Source organism: Camelus dromedarius, chromosome 16 (assembly GCF_036321535.1).
Source record: "Camelus dromedarius isolate mCamDro1 chromosome 16, mCamDro1.pat, whole genome shotgun sequence".
Classification (NCBI taxonomy): domain Eukaryota; kingdom Metazoa; phylum Chordata; class Mammalia; order Artiodactyla; family Camelidae; genus Camelus; species Camelus dromedarius.
In genome coordinates this window covers 26639558-26653922 of record NC_087451.1, presented here as the reverse complement: position 1 = coordinate 26653922, position 14365 = coordinate 26639558, and the positions used below count along the sequence as shown (strand labels likewise).

The 14365-nt window shown below is 57.0% G+C and overlaps 2 long non-coding RNA genes across 2 annotated transcripts; one reads left to right on the top strand and one right to left on the bottom strand.

The window, feature by feature from the left end:
* The first annotated feature begins 3810 nt into the window (after positions 1–3810).
* On the top strand, positions 3811–7539 carry LOC135323135 (uncharacterized). Its single transcript, XR_010384382.1, has 3 exons — positions 3811–3942; positions 6544–6630; positions 6709–7539. It is a non-coding gene; the product is annotated as an uncharacterized LOC135323135 (long non-coding RNA).
* Positions 4779–14281, bottom strand: LOC135323132 (uncharacterized). Its single transcript, XR_010384378.1, has 3 exons — positions 13841–14281; positions 12803–12990; positions 4779–6367 (listed from the first exon to the last, which is right to left on the bottom strand). It is a non-coding gene; the product is annotated as an uncharacterized LOC135323132 (long non-coding RNA).
* Between the last annotated feature and the right edge of the window lie 84 nt (positions 14282–14365).

Below are 14365 nucleotides of genomic sequence, written 5' to 3'. Positions count from 1 at the left end.
TCTGAAGTGCTGGCACTAGGTGCTCAGGAAATGCCTGGAATCACACAGTGGGCCACCTCCTACAGGAAGCTGTCCTGGCCTTATCTAAAACTCATGGGTGTCGGGAGTGGCGCAGAGCACCCTGTCCCAAATGGGTCCTGTCACCTTGGGCTGGTCCTTTCACCTCGGGACCCGCTGCTTCTCCATCTGCAAAGTGGGCACCACCAGCAGCTCCCTCCCTGTTGGGAGTGCAGGGCTGGCCCAGCGGGTTTTCTGGGTTCAGGCCCCTGCCAACCACTTGCCCTCTCTGCTCTGTGCCATGTTCGAGGGTCTCAGTGCTGCCCCTTGAACATGTCGATACTGGTCCTGCCTCAGGGCCCTCGCCTCTGCTGTTCCCTCTGCCTGGAACATCTTTCTCCCTCACCTTCCCACCATGCTCCCTGGGCTGGCTCCCTTTCCTCTTTCCTCCTGCAGGCCTCCTCTAAATGAGCTCCCGAGAGGCCCTCCCGGTCATGCCCTCAAATCAGTTTTAATTCTTTGCACGGCACCCATGCCACCAATGCCTTTCCTGTTCACTCTGGTTATGACCTGGCTCTCACACTAGACCCTCAGCCCTGCCCGGGCAGCAGTCTGGCCAGTCATCCTCTGCTGCACTCCTAGAGCACAGCCTGGGGCCTGGCACAAAGCAGGTGCCTAGTAAGTAGCTGAGGAATGAACAAAGGACGGAAGGCATGCCACAGACGTTGGAGGAGACTCCAGCCCCGTGCGGCCCACTCTTATGACTCAGAGGAGGCCCTGCAGCTGCAGGAGGCGATGGTTAGGCAGGGAGCCTGACAGACAGCCCAGGAATCACAAAGCACTGTGTGGGGCACTATAAATAGACGGGTGAGCAAGAGTCCCAGGAGGTGCCAGACTTCACCAGTCTGAGGTCGCGAAGGCTCCTCAGAGGAAGTGACTTTGTGCCTGGACTTTTAAAGACCAGTAGAAGCTCGCCGGGCAGAGAAGCAAGAAACAGTCTCCCTGGAGAGGGCTGGAGCTGCCAGAGGGGCCCCTGAGGGCCTGGCTGGAGGCAGAGCCGCGCTGCTCCCCAAGAGCGCCTCTGTCCCCTCCTGGCTGGTTGCAGCAGCAGCAGCAGCAGCAGCAGCAGCAGCGCAGGGAGGCTGGGTTTCCAAGGCCACCGAGAAACCAGTAGGGGCATTGGCCAGCGTCGCTAGGGCTGCCTGCTGCTCAACTCCTAGAGGATAAGCCCCAAACACCCTTCTCCGCAGACTCGGGTAAACTGAGGCCCAAGGTAGAAGGGGTGCAAGCTGAGGTGGCGGGCTGGGGACAGAGGGCTGGAGAGAGGGTGTCTGAGCCCAGGGTGGCGAAAGCGCATTCATTCACTCAACAGCTGTTTTTTGAGCCCTGATGTGCGCCTTGCACTGCAGGCCTGATGAGACAGATGCAGCACCCTGCCCTCTGGGAGGCGACTGATAGTCGGGTGGGCGAACCACACACGCAAAATTCACACATTAAATCATAGTCCACCGAGGAGGAAAGGAGGGGAGGGAACAGGCATGCTGTAACTTTAAAGAGGAAGGTCAGGACCAGCCTCCTTGGAAGGTGACATGTAATCACAGACCTGGGGAGGTGAGGGAGGTATCACGAGGACATCAGGGAAGAGCAGACCAGGAGGCGGGAGCTGCGAGTGCAAAGGCCCTGAGGTGGACAGCCGGTGGGGAGTAACAGTGCAGCTGGAGTAGTGGCTGGAGTGGCAGGAGATGGGGCCCTGCTGTCACCCATATGCACTCCTGCACATGCTCACTCACACCCTGACACGGGCCCCCTTACACCCCTAAGTCCACGCACCCCAAGAACACACTTAACACTCATGCGCACGGCAGGTGCAGTTTGTACCTGCAGGTCCACCCTCATGGCTGGGCCCCGCACAGCCCCGATACCAGCTAGGGTTTCCTCGGCTTGCTGGCCAACAGTGCCCTCTGGTGACCGGTCCTGGCACAGTAGCTGGACGTCAGGGACCTCCACTGCTCCCCCTCCTCTCTGGGCTTCCTGCCCTGGTTTCTCTACACTGCAGCCAGGGAGCCTTCCAAACACAGGGCTGGCAGAGCTCCAGACCCTGCCAAGTCTCCCTAAGCAGAGAGCTTCCCAGACGTCTCCCCAGTCCAGCCACTCCCCACCCTAGCTTTCCTCCCTGAACTTTTATTTGCAAAGCCTAGTCCCTCAGCTGGGAATGCCCTTCCCCACAGTCGCCACCCCATCATTCCTACCCCTTTCAAGACCCAGTTCTGAAGTTGGGAGGGGAGGCTCTCCCTGACATTGCCGCCACCACGGCCCCACCCCAGCCCCTCTCACCAGGGCCCCCAGCTCTGCAGTGGCCGTACCCCTGCCTGCATCTCCAGAATTGAGCTGCTCCGAGGCAGGGCTGAGTTCTTTCTGGCCCAGCTTCAGGCCAGCTGGAGGTGGTACTTCAGGGCAACAAGAAGGTACCCTTGAGCTTGGAGGGAGGGCGGGGGCTTGGCTGCTCTGTTTAAATAGCCACCACTCTCGAGTATCAAAGGGTGGACTCATACAAGTTAGGCGGCTCCAGGAGCAAAGTAGCAAGTACTATTTCTAGAGCCCTACTGTGTGCTAGTCCCCCGAAGCACATCCTCTTGTGGACTCACTGTGATGCAAGCTGCATGGGGGCAGTGACTCTGCTCTGGTCACGGCAGTGTCCCTGGCGCACAGCAGGTGCTCAGTGAGCAGTTGTGGAAAGGAGGGGGCTCACACTACCCCGGCAGCTGCACACTGTTACCATTCCTCCACATGACAGATGAGAAAGCGGAGGCTTGGAGGAGGGCTAAAGCCTGTTGGCCACGGCAGAGCAGAGCCCGCTGGAGTTGTCAGATGGAGACAGAGTGTTCCCTGCCTTTTCCTGCCCAAGCTTCCGTTAAAGTAGTGGCCAACACCCTTCTTCTGAGCAAACCTCATCGCCTTTGAATTCCCTCTGCTCCTTTCTGGGAAGCTGCCAAGCATCTTGCTTCTGACTGAGCTCTTGGTCTGTCCTGCCCAGGACCCTTCAGAGTGGCACAGAAACCCTAAGGCTGCCCCCAAGAACCTTCACGCGCCCAGGGATCTGGGCATCCCAGAGCCCTGGCCTGGAGCCTGTCTGTCCCCATGTCCTCACCCAGGGCTCTTCCTGCCCAGGGACAGGGGCTGGTTGATGTGTGTTGCGCACCAAGCCCAAGGCTTGACCAGTGAGGCCAGTGTAGTTAGACCGTCATCACACAGGTAAGGAACCGAGGCCCGGGCAGCATGCCCAGGTCCCACTGCCAGGAAGGATGATACCAGTCTTCTGGCCCAGATCTTCACTCTGCTGGAAGGTTCAAGCTTGTCATCTGGCCTCAGGGACCTGGGACTTGTTCTTATCACCGGGTATGGGGCAGGGTGGGGGGTGGAATCATGGCAAACACGGAGACAAGCACCTTGGCCAAAATCCCATGACCAGGGCGATGCAAGGCAGGGCTGCGTCCAGGTTGGGATGACTCTGCGACCTGGACGCACCCCACTATCTGCCTGCAAAGGGCTGTTTTCTGATCTGAGGGGTGTCCCCACTCCCCCAGGAAGTAGCTGCTTGAACCTGAGCCAACCACATCTCAGCCAGGCCTTGGAGATGATCACATCCGTTTTCATTAGTGTGTGTGTCTCTTTGGGCCACCCCCAAGCCTGGGCTGATATTCCCCCCATGATCAGGGTCTCACCCACCCTCTCAGGGCAGTGTCTTCCACTCCCAGGAAACTCTGACCATCACCACTTCTTCCTTAAGTTAGGCTGAAGTTTGCCTCTTGGAGAGCCCAGGCTCCATCCATCCATCCAACATATATTTCCTGAGCATCTATTTTTGCCAGACACCATGTTCGGTGCTGAGGAGAGAGTGAAGAACAAGACAGAAGGTCCCTGCCTTCATGGAGCAAATCTTCTGAGGTAGGGTGGGGAGGGCAGAGGGGTTGAGAAAGAAGTTAAATACCTCAGTGGAATAACTATACAAAATAACTTCAAATAGTGATAAGGGTTAAAAACAAAAGTAAAGCAGGGTGATGTGGCAAAGAGGCACTGGGGTGGCTCCATTAGATGGGGTGGCCAAGGAGGCCTTCCTGGAGGAGGTGTCTTCTGAGCTCAAATGTGGGTGACAAAAAAGAGCTTGGTGAAATTGTGTAGAGGCCAACTTAAAATCATCCACGGCATACAGCTGTTGCTCAGAGAGAAGGTGAGGGGGACTTCTTGTTGACAATGAACTGAACAGGGATATTTTTCCCCTTTCCTTCCCAAAATCTCACTAAAATAACAGTAGAGTAAGAAAACTTTAAGGCACAAACTCAAAAAGACAAAGAGAACAGGAAAGCCAATGACATGGACAAGAAGAATCTACAAGATTTTTGAAGCTGTTAAATGAATACAAAAATGCAGGAAGGTGAAACCAAAGTCTGCAGGGGAAGAAGACAGTCTGAGGCCAGACCACTGACCTAACAGCCCCCTAGAAACAGTCAGCTCAGCTCACCAAGTCCTTCTGGAGGTGGAGGGGACAAGTCCTTCTGGGGCAGGTGGGGATGGAAACAAAATGAGCTAAAAGCTTGTAAAAGAAGCAGGTATGCCTCCTACCTTCCCAGAACTGGAGGTCACGAGACCCCAGGTTGAAAGGGTCCCCGGAGTGACCAACTTGATGTAAGAAGAAAACAAGGCAATTATTAACTCCTAGAAAAACAAATAACACAAAATAGAAGACGTAGTCAAAGAGTGCTGCACAGCTCAGCGGGGGACAATATTTACACAAATCACCAAATGTAAACCAAAACACCAAATATTGATGTATCCAAAACTTGAAACGGGGGAGGAGACGCGCAGGGACACGGGTGTAAGACACCCTTGTCTGCAGTGGGAAGCCTTCGTTCGGGTACCGTCTAAAACGGAAGAGACAGAAGTGGCAACACAAGCTTGTGAGTGAGACGTGGGCGAGGCCTGCGAGGGTTGGAGGCAGTTCCTCTGGAACGTCGGCAGGAGCCACTCGGCAGTCTGGGTCTCCGCTGTGTCCCCATGCCTGGAACAGAGCCCTTGCACGCAGCAGGCGCTCAGCTCCCGCTGGCCAGCGGGTGCAGGCAGAGGCTGCGGCTTTTCTGTTCTCATTCTCGCAGGCTGCCTAGTGCTGCCTGACCTCTAACACCAAGCACAGGCATCGCTTTAATGACAAGTAAAAGTCAGCTTTAAGGCCCAATGACACGGCCAGCACAAGTAGGAGGGAGGGGAGGGGAGGGCCTGAGGCTAGGAGATCCGCAGGCCCAGGTCCTGAAAAGTCAAAACTGGAATATTTTTAGAGGATCTTAATCCTCCGGCCTAACAGCCTCACACTCAGGAACAAAAGTGCAAGTCACTCCCCAGGGCTGCGGTCAAGACACCCTCCCGCAGCCTCCTCCATGCAGGCCCCCACAGCCACACCCGGCACCGCCTTTCTGCCTGCAGTCCGGTTTCCAGTGGCCTGATTGGTCACATGGATGCGGGGGTGCTGGGGATCAAGTAAGCCCACGTCTGTCCCAGACGGTGCCCCCAGGGAGCTGTGACAATTGCTTTGCAGCAGAAAATGCTCTAAGTGTTGACTTTCTTCCAGGTGCCCAGGCCTAGGGGGAGGTCCTGCCCCACCTCAAGGGACGGCCTGGCTGCTGTCCTTCATAATGTCCTGCTCCCGGACCCCTTCCAGCAGCCAACGGGGCTTCCTCGGAGAAGCAGGAGAGGGTGTCAGCGGGTGTTCTCGGGCTTGACCTGGGAGGCTCACAAACATTCCAGGGTGGAAGGAAGAGTCTGTCCCCCGGAGGAGGGCTGCTGGGGGCCCTTGATGCCGTGGATGAAGGAATGCATTCCCTAACCCCAACCCCAGCGGGCGCAGGACGCAGACTGGTTCGGACACCAGTCAGGCGGCAGTCGGGATGCCTGGCTCCCTCAGACAGGTTGCTTCTTTCGTGCTCCTGACGTTATCGGAGAGTGGAGGGGTGGCAGGAAGGATGTCGGGTCAGCACACTCGGGGTGTCCCTCTACAGGGTTGTTCTGTAAATGACCAGGGCAGGGGCCGCATGACAACCTCCTTGTCGTTGGGGGCTGCGCAGGGCTGGGGAGGGCGGGCACCCAGCCGGCACCTCCTTGGGGACCACATGCCCCAGGCATGGCCTCTGCCACTGTCAGTGGAAACGCCCCTTCTGCCAGCTGGTTTGTGCCTCCCTGACCCCGGGGGGAAGTTTGCCCAAAGCTGCCGCCTAGTCCACGTCACAGGCTGGGAACGTCGGAAGCACAGGAAGTGGTGACTTCTGGGCCTGAGCTCACAAGAAATGTGTTACCATCTTTATGCTTTTCCTGTCGAACATTTCTGCAAGAATTATGTTATTTTTAATATAAATTAAATATTGTAGCATTTTAATATGTTAATACAGTCAATTAATGTAATTATGTTAGTTTAATACTTCTGTGCAAACAAACAAAATGGCATCATTATTTCTAACTCTGGCTGATCTTTACAATTCAAATCTTGCCTCTTACATGCAGCCTTCCTGGATTATCCAAACAGAGCTCCTCAGGAGACTTGACACCATCAAGTGACCCAAGACCCCACTCCAGTGGTGTCAGGGCTGGGTGTGTATAGTGGTCTGGGGGAAGCAGAGGGTTGGGGTCAGTGTCCCCTGATTCTAATCCATCCCCATTGTTTCACAGGGGATGGTAAACAGTGGCTCCATGGCTTGATCCTGGACCGAGTGCCAAGCGAGCAGACGTGCTGAGAAAGGACTGATGATCAGAGACAGGGGAAGTCACAGAACCCCCCCCCCCCGCTGTCTCCTGCATTATAACCCCCCTAAAGTCGGCGGTGTGAAACAACAATTCTGTGCTGCTCAGGGCACCAGGGGGTGGGTGGTGTCCGACCCTCAGCTGGACTCGTCCAGAGGCTCCTCCCCTTCCCCGTCCAGACCCGGGTGGGGAGGACCCCAGGGCGGGTGAGCAGGGCTGTGGGCTGCAGCCCGACACAGCCTCTGCAGCGGGGTGGACGGGCTCCAAGGCAAGCGTCCCCAGAGCTGCACGACCCTTTCTGACAGTGTTAGAAGTCACATGGCATCACTTCCGCCTCACTCTGTTGGCCAAAGCAACCTGCCCAGTTTTAAGGGGATGAAACGTGGGCCCTGCCCCACAATGAGAGGAATGACGGGGAACTAGCAGCCAGTCCTTAAAGCCTGTGCATCTTCTGCAGTTTATCTTGGGCGGCGACCACTCACAGAGCCACCGACCGCCTTCCCAGTCCCGGGAAGCAGCTGACCTCACAACAGCTCACTTGTCTCAGCCTGTTTCCTCCTTCCCGGACCGTCTCTTCACACCCAACCCTCTCACCTCACCCACAAACAATCAAAAACTTGAGCACGAGCTGACCACGCAGCCCCTTCTGTTCAGCAACCCACCCCCAGCGCTCACACAGGCTCCTCTGTCTGTGTGGCTCCCTGTTGCCTATGACAGTGTTCCTATTAAACTTTCCTTTGTCTCTTAAATTTTTCTTTGTCTCTGGTGAATCTCTTACCGCCCAAGACACTGGCCCACCGTGCCCCCCAACACAGGGGACAGCATGCCTGGGTTCAAATCCTGCTCTGCCACTAATTCACTGAGTGAGTCACTGGGACTCTCGCAGCCTCAGTGTCCTCGTCTGTAAAATGGGTCCACAACAGCGACTCCCTCGGGGGAGATCATCCATGCCCAGCCCATGCTCAGTAGTCCCTGTCGGCCTCAAGTGGCCTCTGCTCAGCCTGGTGATGCGTTTGTGGGGTGGCGGTGCTGCGGGTCATGCCCTCAGGGCCTGATCCTGCAGTCACGTCCCAGCGCTGCCCCTTCTAGGCTGTGGGCCTCACCGCCTCCTCAAGCCTCAGGTGCCTCGTCTGGCAAATGGGACTGGGACCCTGGTGCTGCGATGAGGTTCGACTGAGGGGATGGGCCCATGCTCACTAGGCGCGCAGGGGCCACACGGTGGGCTGGGAGACGGGAGGGGTCTGGTTCCATCCTGTGGGCAGAGCAGGGAGGGCGAGGCCATCTCTGAGGCCTCCTCCAGGCCCAGCCCCACAACCGAAGCCAGCTGGTTGCTTCTGATAAATGAACATGTAAACAACAAACAGCACAGATGTCCCCTCTGTGCTGGGAGCTCCAGCAGAGGGGCCCTGAGTGGTGGGCCTCGGTGGAGACGGGCCTCAGCAGGTGCCCCGGGGAGCTCTGGGCTGAGAGGCCTGAAGTCTCCTTCCAGCCGCAGGACAAAACAGTAATAAAACAACAGCAGTAAAAAGAATTACAGTGAGAAGGGTACCCACTTACTGTTCACATGTTATTTACCCCTCAAAACACCCTGAGAGAAAACATTTGCAAAACACATCTCTGGCAAAGGGCTTGTACTCAGAATATACAAAGAATTCTTCCAACTCAACCATGAGAAAACAAACAACCCAATAAAAACAGGGGGAAAGGCCTGAACAGACACCTCACCAAGGAAGCTATCCAGGTGGCAAACAAGCCCATGAAAAGGTGACCTCACCACTAGTCACCAGGGGAGTGCAAACTGAGACCATAGTGAACATCCACTGCACACCTGTTAGAATGGCTAACATTTTTAGGGCTGACAGTTCCACGTGGTGGCTGGGATGGGCAGAAACTGGAACTCTCACACGTTGCTGGTGGGGGTGCAAAGAGGTACGACCACTTGCAAACAGCTTGGCAGACTCCTGTGAAGTCAAACGTACCCCTGCCTACGTCCCAGCCCCTCCCCTCCCACGAGAAATGGAACCCTACACTCACACACACCCCCCAGTACGTGAGCACTAATAGCGACGTCATTCATCATAGCGAAAAGCTGGAGAGACCCGCCATGTCCACGAACTTGTGAATGGAATGACCAAGGTGCTGTGCCCCTCAGTGGGACCCCCCTTGGAGACAAGAAGGAACAAACTCCAGGTATGGGGCAGCATGGTGTGTCTTGAGGGTGTTGAGTTCAAGAAGCCAGACCCAAACGAGGACCCTCACTCAGTGTGGTTCCGTTTGAAAGCTGTTCTGGAAAAGGCTGGAGTAAAGCAAAATAGATCCGCTGTGTCCAGGGCATGGACAGGGTAAACCACAAAGGGACACAAGGAAACTTGGGAGTAAAGGAGAGGGTCTACATTGTGCTCCTGGTGGTCATTACAGAACTGCACACATGTGTGAAAAATCATCCCACTGAAAGGTGAATTTTATTCCACGCGAATTGTGCCTCATTAAAGCTGGGGCAGGAGAAGGAAGGAAGCCTGCCTGATGAAGGAAAAAGCCCTGAGCGGTTGGGGCCATCGCTGCCTTGTTACAGATGAGGCCACTAGGCTCAGAGGTGACATGATCGGAGGGGACGCCAGGAGGCCAGCAGGGAGGCCAGGGGGACAGCAGCAGTGATCCGGGCTGGGCTGAGAGAAGGCTGTGGAGGCAGGGGCTCTGTCTGGTCCAGGGCAGCCTTGAGGCTGAGATTTCTGGGACTGCAGGGCAGAGGGACGCGTGACAGCACTGGCGTGCCCAGGGCAGCAGTCCAGAGCCTTCTCCTGCGTCCCCTCGTTAACTCCTTGCCCGAAGCTGTTACATGAGTCCCCCAGGTCACACAGCAGAGCTGGGGGCACAGCCAGACCTGTTGACTCCAGAGCTGGTGTCCTTGCTCTGAGGACAGAAGGGAAGACGGGAGGCCCTGAGGACCAGCTGCCTGCCCCAACTTGACGTGCAAACTGGCCAACTCCCTTCTCTGCTCTGGCTCTTGGTTTCCACCTCCACAGAGTGGAGATCTTGGGGGTAGGGAGTAGGAAAACCAGGGAGGGAGGGAAACCCGAGGCACAGAAGGACACTGGGGCCTGTCGGGCCCTGGTCCCCCATCTTGCTGTGGGGGCAAACGCGGCTGAATGACTGGGGCACAGCCACACCCACATGCACCCTGTTTTACCCCCACGGTGGCTTCTCTACCCTGTTGCCTCAAATGTGTATCATGAAAAGTTTCAACAGGCACCCAGGAAGCGGGAGCCCGGGACGCCAGGACCATGCCTAGGCCCGGGCTCTCTCCTCTCTGTCTCTCTCCCCCGCCCACCCCCACCTAGATACCTGTTGCTTCTGACCCAGTTGACGGTTCCTGACGGTACAGCCTACCTCTCAGCGCGCACCCCTGAGAGCAGACACCCTCCCCGAAACCACAGCGTGATTGTCCCTCCTGAGCAAAAGCTGCAGTTCCACCCACACCTGACACGCAGTCCACACTCGAGGACCCGTTGTCCCTAAAACGTCTTTCATGGCTGATTTTTTTTCCCCAACCAGGATGTAACCAAAACTCACTACTTGGTTTTCTCTCTTTTCCCCCCAATTTTTTATTTTGAAAAAATTTACGCCTCCAGGAAAATGGCCAGAATCGTGCCCTGAACTTGCAGGCAGACTTTATCTGGACGCACCAACTGTTACCAGTTTGCCAGGCCCCCTGTCCCTCTCCCCCAGCCACTGAAGGGCGAGTAGCAGGCACCTGTGTTGTGCCTTTAATTGGCTGCCAGCATTACACTTCAGGAGGCCTCACTGTACTTCTTGTTTCCAGCTCCTATTGAAAACCCAGCGACCAGAACAGGCCCCTTTATACAGGCAGGCATCCTCTGCCACCTCCATACCCTTCCCTCCCATGTGACCCCAGCCTGCCCCCCTCACCCTGCACCTGCCTGGCCTGCACCTTTCGCACCATCGACCGTGATCTAGTCCAGAGGATCTCGGGGCCTCAGGGACTGTCAGGAGGCTCCTTGCTCGGGCCTGCCTGGCGGCTTATCCTCTGCTTGGAATGTTAGCCTCTGGACTCAGCCTGCCCGGGTTTGAACCCTGGCTCCGCCACCCACCACCAAGGAGAGATCTCGGCCATCTGATCCCAGCGCCCCAGGTGGGTGTGAGCTGCTGCATGACTTCGGGCAAGCGACCTGCACTCTCTGAGCCTCCCTCTGGGAGGGTAAGGAAGAGGGCCTGCCCCCCCATCCCCGCATCCTTGCCCCACCATTCTCCAGGGGATGGGGTGAGAGATCTCGTCTGCTGCATCTCTGTCGCCTGCTCAGCTCTGAGGCACCTGAGCTGGGGGTGAGGGACCCAGGCCTCTGGCTGTCCCCGTGGGAGCCATTGGAAGGCATCACCTGGCCAGCCCCCTCCCCTTCACCCCTTCACCCCTGATCTTTGATTTTGGTCCCTTTGCCCCCATTCTGAGTCTCCGCCCTCCCTGCTCTGGGAAAGCTTGACACTGACCCAACTGCCCAACTGCAGGGAGCACCTCAGGTAACTACGGTCCCCTTGACCAGGAAGAGTTGCAGCTGGACGGAGGCTGTGTTTAGAAGTGACTCGGGCGTGCCAGAGAGAAGGGCTGTTGGGCCTCGCCATCTGCCAGTGACATCATGGTGTCCACTCAGGGGATGACCTCGCACTGGACAGGGCAGGTCACCCGCACATGCTGGCAACAACCTGACTCTAGGACACACTGTTAGGTGACAGGCTTAACTCCACGGTTACATAATGGGAAGAAAGACCATGTATTTGTATTCACTTGGGTTTATGTGTGGAAAACTGGAAAAGTTTATGAGAAACAAGTGAGAATGCTTCCCTCGGTGCGGTGGGAGGGGGATGGAAGAGTTGTTCCCTGGGGCTTGTACACATTTTGTCTCAGTTTCTGAAGCAAGTGAATACATTATGGAATCAGAAACTACATTTGAAAATACTCTTAAAGAGTGACTCTGGGGTTTCCCACATGTGAGCAAAGGGAATTGCTCACACTGCCTTGCAAAGTGGAAGGACTACAGGAGAGAGACTATGATGCCCTCTCTGCTGGCAGACCCTCTGACCCTCTGTGTGTAAAGAGCTCGTGCGAGCAGCTTCGGTGCCTTTTTCGCTGAGGTCCCAGAACCTGGGACACAGAGCTGTTGCTCAGTAAGCGTGGCCGAGCGAGCCAGGTGAAGGGGGGAGGGGAGGGGAGAGCACCTCTTGGCAGCAGCCGGTCTGTGAGGGGCTCCGCCGCCTCCCTGCAGTCTCCTGCTGATTCTGAGGGTTTTCGGTGAGCCCCTCTACTGAGTGCGTCCACCCAGGAAGGAAGGACAGTGGAGGGAGCTCTGTCGGGGGCGTCCAGGCAGGGTGAGGGGGCTCACTGGGAACAACGTTGGGCAGGGAACCAGCACAGGCGCCCCACCTGCCGCACACAGGCCCGGGGCTGCAGAAGGGAGGGGGCCCCGTCCGCCGGCCTGGTGTCACACACAGCAGGGCTCGCTCAGGGCTCAGGGGCCGGCCTCAGGAGGCGCAGATCCCAGATGAAGTTTTCAGACCCCTTCCCTCGTTTCACAGATGAAGAACCTGTGGCCGGGGCTGCAGTGCTCGAGGGCTACCAGCGAGCCTCTGCATCAGGCTGGTTCAATCCTAAATCTGTCTCTCACAAGCCACCCGCACACGGCGCGTCCCCAGGTGCTTGTGGCCTTCGAAGTTGGTCTTTAGCGTGCTGGGGTCAAGCTCAGGCGCCCTCCTGGTGTTGGTGGCCCCGGCCCTACAGTGAGGGTCAGGGCACCTGCAGGTGTCCGTGGAGCCCCTTGGGGTGCCCCACGGAGACTGTCCCACCCTTGGCGACAGAGCTGGGTCTGAAACCGATCACGCCTCACGGCCAGAGGAGGTGGCTCCACCTGGTATGTGACTGAGGGGAGTCGATTCGGCATATTCACACCTCTCAGGATGGCAGCCACCATTGTCACTGCGTGTCTGGACTAGAGCAGGGGTCCCCACCTCTCACCTTTCCTGCTGAGTCCATCCCCACACAGCGGAGAGGGAGCCTCAAAACACTGGCCGCCACTGACCCCGTCCACGGAACAGACCACGGGCTCGCAAGGCCCCCTAGGGGGTTCACAAGGGCATCAGGCCAACTGAAGGGTCACCACGGAGGTCACGTGGCTCCAGCTCTGTGACATGCTGGGGAAGCACCTATGGGGACAGAACACAGGTCAGGAGGGGGAGGGGAGAGGCTGCGGTTAGGGGTCATAAAACTACGTTGTAACTGGGTTGTGATGGCAGCTGCATCAGGCAATTAAATCTAGTGAGAGGCACTTCACATTAATCAGAATGCCTCAAACAAGACTTGAAAAGATTTGACAACACCAAATGTAACTCAAAATTGTTGGCAGGAGAGGAAAACGGTGCAACCATTCTGGGAGAAGCTCTGGCCAATTTTCACAAAACTCAAGACGCACCAACTACAAGACAAAGCCCTCACTCCGGGTAGCCCTCCACGGGCAGTGCTACCACACAGACACACAGACGCTCATTTAAGGAAGTCCTGCAGGTTTATTCACAACAGTCAAAACCCACTAACAGCCCCATTGACCATCAACAGTGGGTGGGTAAGCTGTGGAATATGCACACGATGGAATGCTGTTCCACTCTCAACAACACGGGTTAATTTCACAGATAAAGTCTTGGACAGAAGAAACTGGACCCTAAAAAGCAGATACCATATGATGCTGTTTATACAAAGTACCACGAAAAGCAAATTAGTCAAGGATCGAGGTAGCTGGGGGGCACTGACTGGAAGGGGCAGGGAAACACAGGCGATGTGTATCTGGAGTTGGGTGGTGGTCACGTGAGAGTGAACGGCGGGCTTACACCTTCCTTAACAAACTAGTAGAAAGTAACCTGCAGTCATGTGACTCAGTGGGCAGCTGCTGTTGTGATCAAGGGGTGGGGGGGGATTGGTCAGGTGCCCCCTTTAAAAAAAGTAGTCCCGGCCCCCACCGCCACGCCGAGAGTCCTGTGTGTCCTCAAGCAAGTCCCTGACCTCGTGCGACTCAGTTTCCCGGTCTGGGCGCGGATCCTGCGATCGCCAAGGCGCTGCCCGCACTTGTCTCTTGGCGGAGAGGTGGCATTTCACAGGGTCCCAAGCAAGGCGTCTGGGAATAACCCCTCCTCAGCGGGGTGTGACCCACGAAGGCCTTTCGCTGCCCTGGGCCCCGGTTCCTCCCGGGAAACGGACTCACACCGCCGCCCAGCTCTCGGCGAGTCTTCGCGCAGCTTCCGGGCTTGGCCGCGCGCAGGCACAGGCGAGGGCTTCGTCGACAGTGGCTGCGCGGGGACGGCTAGAACCGCCCTAAGTCGTCGCACCTGTTTGAGGAGGGGTCCCTCGGGGGCCCCAAAATCGCCTGCCGGCCGAATGCCAGAGGCCCCAGGGCCCAGAGCGCGGCGCCTTTAAGAGCCGAACGGAATGTATCAAAACAGAGCGGCCGCGCGCCCACTGGCCGCGCGCCGCACGTGACCGCACAGCTGATTTCCTGCCCCCCCTTTTGTTGCTGCCGCCGCCGCCGCC